Source organism: Mustela nigripes, chromosome 12, assembly GCF_022355385.1.
Source record: "Mustela nigripes isolate SB6536 chromosome 12, MUSNIG.SB6536, whole genome shotgun sequence".
Classification (NCBI taxonomy): Eukaryota; Metazoa; Chordata; class Mammalia; order Carnivora; family Mustelidae; genus Mustela; species Mustela nigripes.
Window position 1 is genome coordinate 30,367,543 of NC_081568.1, and position 5,693 is coordinate 30,373,235.

The window sequence follows — 5,693 nt, forward strand, 5'->3', positions numbered from 1 at the left end:
AGATAAGAGGCAGAGAGAGAACGAGAGAGAGCAAAAGAACAAGGCCTGAGTTTCCTGGCAGGCCCCTGAGAACTGCCTGTGGGTTCTATGAGAAACCCCAATGGTTCTCCAGTAAACTCCCTGCTGGCTTATGCTGATGAGCTGGTTTCTGTCCTTTGCAACCCCGAGCGTCTTGAACTGAGATTCCATATGAAATGAATTTGGCTTCACACCTGTCCTCTTCACAAGCACTTGGGGGCGGGTGAACAGAGGATCTTAGTGGGTCAGAAGCTAGTGGAAGAGAATGAGAAAACTTTTCTGACCATCCTTCCACCTACCCGTTCTTGAATTTAGGGGTTCTGGCTCTCTACTTTCCAGCATAAGGAAGACCGAGGGCAGTGGCTTCCCAGATACTCGGGATGGCAGAGCAAGGGTTACCCGGACGGCAGAGTTTCACACTCCCCCCGCATCCACGTATTATTGTTATTCAATATTCCTACAGAAGTGTGTGATAAGCAAGGAAGTACATTCTCCACCCAGGCTTACAATAATAAATAAAATCATTCCAAAACAAGGGGAATAAAAAGTTCATTCCGCCAAGAGCTTACAGGGGGAGAGACAAGTCAAATAATACAGGACAGCCATGTGGCCTGAGATGTGTTCAGGAAGTTTTCAATAGACCGTATCCCAGCGTGGTCAGGTTTCCAGGGACTTTCTGAAAGAGCTGAGGGAGAGCTGTGTGGATGGCCCGGGGCTGGCGTGCATATGGGGGGGAAACGGGGTGCAGGTCCTAGGACCGTGTGTCCCCCTCCTCCAAGGAGCCTCTGGTCCTCAGGCTTTAAGTTTTGGAATCTTTAATTTATTAAGAAAGAGCGTAGGAGATTTAAACATTTTTTTTTTAAGCACCTTCTCATTTTACCAAAACCTGCTCTTATTTTAATGACTCTGAGATGCAGATCTTCTTTCAATATTCTACTTGCTGATTAATTTCCTGTTGACTCTGAAGGTAACTAAAAACCTTTTGGATGAAGCAGAAATTGCCCTAATGCAAGTGATTCTTAGTAATGGGACTGAGTCACTTGGGACCGTCTTTGGGGGCTTCCTCCAAGCTCTGTGTGAGTGGGTGGTTTCTGGCACTTGACAGCTTACAATGTGTCCACTCATAAACATGTTCAACATAAAACCATTCCCCTCTCTCTTTCAGCGTCCTGGGAGGGTCCAGCTTGTGTTCAATTCTGGAGGAGCAGCCCTTGTCCAAGTTGTGAAATCAGCTCTGTCTGCCTGCATCTGCCTCCGCGGCCCACATTTCTTTGACCTTTCCCATCAGTCTTGACACTTACCTCTCTCTCCACGTCCAGGTTCCTCTTTTTTCTGTCTTCACCCAGTATCACAACCTGCAGAAAGAAAACACTTTTATATCTCTCATGTACACTTGAGTATGAACTTAAGTTGATTACTTCTCCTGGAGGCACCCCCACATAGCCTTGCATTTGAAGGGCAGGGAGTTAAGGGAAAAAACAGGGGGATGGTTGTTCAAAGATTCCAAACGCCCTTCAGCTGGGTTTCCTGGGCCGGGCACTTCACGTCTTAGCCTTGATTTATTTTTTTAATTCTATACTATCAGATGTTTAACTGGATAATTTCTAGTTAAATTATCGCAGGGGGAGGGGGATATTTGAGGAGGGCTGCAGCCTTCCCAGGTCTAGGAGCCAATCACACTGTGTTCAGCCTCTTCCATCTAAATGCCAAGGGATTCGGAGTGCCTGGGTGGCTCAGTGGGTTGAGGCCTCTGCCTTCGGCTCGGGTCATGATCTCGGGGTCCTGGGATCAAGCCCAGCGTTGAGCTCTCTGCTTATCAGGGAGCCTGCTTCCCACTCTCTCTCTACCTGCCTCTCTGCCTGCTTGTGATCTCTGCCTGTCAAATAAATAAATAAAATCTTTAACAATAAATAAATAAATAAATAAATAAATGCCAAGAGATCCGAAGGCACCTTTCAGCAGCTGAGATCCAATGTCTGCAGATTTTCTGTCTGGGAAATTTCCCGCCAGGATTTTATGCAGGGAAAGCCACATTTATTATTCTGGATATTTATTCACACCTAAAGTTCCTAATACTAACTTCCTCACATTACCTAAAACAGCGTGAGCACCATGAAGTCAGTTTACAACTAAGAAATGTAAGAGCACACAAGCCCAGAGCTCTCCACAGAACTGTCAGCCACCTCTTGGCGCCACGCGGGTGCTTCCCACATGGCTCTGCAGACGGGACAGCGGTTCCCAACCTTGGTCACCCATAAATCCCCTGAGGAACATTTAAAAGAAGTATGGTGCCCAGGTCACCTCCTGGACCAGCTACGTCAGCGTTTCTCTCTGCAGGGAGGCCAGACAACCATATCTAAAAATCTTCATAGTTTCAGTTTTCCTCAGAATCCAGGACCTCTTTCAGGACCCATGCAGGACCCAGAGATCTATCCACTGCCCAGCTGAAGGAGCTACTCTACCTCACCTTTCTTCTTTTTCTCAAAACCTAAGTAGATTAAGGAGTCTCCACTTTATGACCCCGTTTCACTGGGGAAATCAGACTTTGCATGGACCTTCTTCTATTGCAACCTCATTTTACCTGAATAATCTGTGTGTCAGCCTCTGGCCCATCCCAGCCCCTCAGACTCTGGGGTCTTCCTGTCCTTTAAGTTGCTCAGTTAAATTTCTTTAAGTGTTTGCCCAATATATCTGAGGATTCCTAGGGACCTGCCTTTCTGTCCACACCTCTTCTTGCTTTTCCTGAACTGTCTCTCTCAACTCTCTGGGCTACCTCCTGCCGCCATCATCCATTTTTCCCGTCGTTCTCCATGGTCGACATCCTCCCTGTTCCTTCATTTTTTCAAAGCACTACTCGGGAAACACTGCATGTGCAACAGGTTTTATGGATAGGTTAGTGCTAATAAAGGGCATTAGCACACAGGACAGCACAGGCATCAATCTAAAATTGAACATCAGACTTCATCATCCTAAGATCCAGAAGCCATGGAAAATTCCAGTCACATAGAAGTATTTTTTATCTTTTGGCCACACCCACACAAGAGACTTTGTCCTCTCTTCTCTTGCTGTGAGACTCTGTTCCTCCAAATTCCTGATCACTTATTTTTTTTTAAGATTTCATTTATTTATTTCACAGACAGAGATCACAAGTAGGCAGAGAGGCAGGCAGAGAGAGAGGGGGAGAGCAGGCTTCCCGCCAAGCAGAGAGCCCGATGTGGGGCTCGATCACAGGGCAGTGATCTCTGCAGGGCAGAGAGCCCTATGCGGGACCTCGAGATCATGACCTGAGCCGAAGGCAGAGGCTCAACCCACTGAGCCACGCAGGCGCCCCCTAATCATTTTTTAATGCAAGGAAATTCACCTTTCCAGACCTTAGGCTAACCTAGTGTCTGCTGACCTTAACACATCTCTCTGCTCATTTGCTTGGCAAAACAGAGGGCCAAAAGCATAAAGGAATGCACGGTGATTAACATACCATTTTCCTTCTAGCCTGCACTGTTCTGAGTAGAGACAGTCAGTCACCAAGGTCATGGCTTCCATAGGTCCGCTCTCCTAGTTCTACGGCACCCGTTCTAGTCTGATCTTGGTTCCCTGATATAGCCATCACCCCAGGACTGAGCAGCGACTTAGCAGTCTCTGCTAGGGGCTGGTGGGGCCAGCAGAACACCAAAGCTGGGCTGGGGGGCTCAAGGAGAGCCCAGCTCCTCCACTCAGGGGTGAATAAAATCAGGAACAGCCCGTCATCAGCCTAGGAGAGTGGTGTGGCTCATGGTGGGCACTCGGGCCTCCTGGATTCACATGCAGATACAGCAGCAGTGTGGCCTTGGACGAACTCTGTGTGTTATTATTAGCTTCGAGGCTAATAATAGAGTGCATCTCATCGTGCCGATAGGATAAATGAACTATTGCATGCAAACGCGCTGGGAATAGTATTTGGATATGGCACATGCTCGGTCTTCTTATGACCTAAGTTCCCACAGCCAGTGAGGAAAGAACAGAACGAGAATCCAAGCCTTTTGACCTCCTGCCCCCCACCACCGTGCCTTCTACCCTGCCAGGTAATAAAAGATAACACAGAGGCGAGTTCACAAAATCCTACCAACTAGCTGGGTGAACAAAACCAAAACATCTCAAACAGTCAGGGGCGACCATTAAGGAATGACTGCTGGAATAAAGCAGTGATTCCTAAGAATACATCTCTATACGCATGCACACATGCACACACACCCGGTAAGTTCTGTTCCCCCGGAGAACCCGGACTAATAGGGTCCCTCACGTACCTCCCTATTTCCTAACTCTCTTTCTTCTCTCATGCAGGAAGGGCTCTGGGGGAACCAGAGCCTGGGGCACAGAGCGTTTATCAAGTTGTACCTTTGGTGTCCACAGCTGGGAAAAGGACTTCATTACAGGCCAGGCTGGACCCTTCTGGAGCCTTCCCTCACTGACACTGCATGACGATTCACGGAGGCCGGTTCTATGAGACCTGCCTTATGGAGCTGGAAACCCAAAGCTGACTTGGCCAAAGTGACACAAATAATGTTCTTGGAGCTGAGACTTAGGCTTAGGCCTTCCGACCCAGAGCCCAGGGGAGCAGACCACGACTCCCTCTCACTGCTCAGCGCCCAGAAGCATCCTTTCTCAGAAACGCTTCTCTCCCCTGCCCCCCACCTTCTGCAGGCAGAACACTTCCCACTTTGTTGCCCTACCTATACCCTCTTCCACTTCGTGACCCAAACTCTGGTGTATAAGATAGAGTTCTGCTTTTGCCTTTCCTTCACTCCCTCCCCAAGACAGACGAGCTACCCCATCTCCCTGTCACAGATACTTATACAGCCTTTTTCTTGTTAATTCCCATGTTAGTTTCCTCTCTCCTTCTAGTTGCTTTTCTATCGGGACTGCTGAGCTCCCAGCCTTCTTTCCAGCCGCCCAGCCTACTCCTACGGAAAGTATTCAGCACAGTGTAAGGCGAACCTTTGTCCTCGGCTGCTGTGTTTCCATCCCCAGTCGTCCAGAGTATAATTATCTCACTCTGAAAAGCCTTCACCAAAAGAGCATGCTTGCATTTTCTTTTCCTTTCTAAGGCCAAATTTCTTACTATAGATGTATTAATTATCTACTGCTGGGTAACAGTATTACAGCAAAATTACTGGCTTAAAACAGCACACATTAATTACCTCGTGGTTTCTATTTGTCAAGAGCCCGGGAACAACTCAGATGGGCCCCCGGGTCAGGGTCTCACAAGGCTCGAATTGAGGTGTGGATTGTGGCTGCCGTCTCACACGAGGCTTGACTGGGGAAGGATCCAGGGGGAAAGAACACTGTGGCTGCAGCGTTCCAGGCCTTGCAGCTGAAGGAGTGAGCACTTTGGGTTCCTGTTGGCTACTGGCCAGAGGCTGCCCTCAGCTCCTTGTGGTAACATATCCTCTGCAGACAGGTCACAGCAATGGCATTTTTCTTCTTCAAAGGCAGCAAAGGAAGGGGTCTCCTTGTACTGGGATGACCTACACATAATCATAGTCTGATTACCTTTCCTGTGTCCTACCGGTTAGAAGGAAGCCACAGAGTCTGTCCACACTCAAGGGAAGGGATAAGGGCATGCATGGCCAGGAGACAAAGATCATGAAGATAAGCCTCCTGAGGCCTCCTCTGCTACAATGGGGTGTGAGCACCTCACC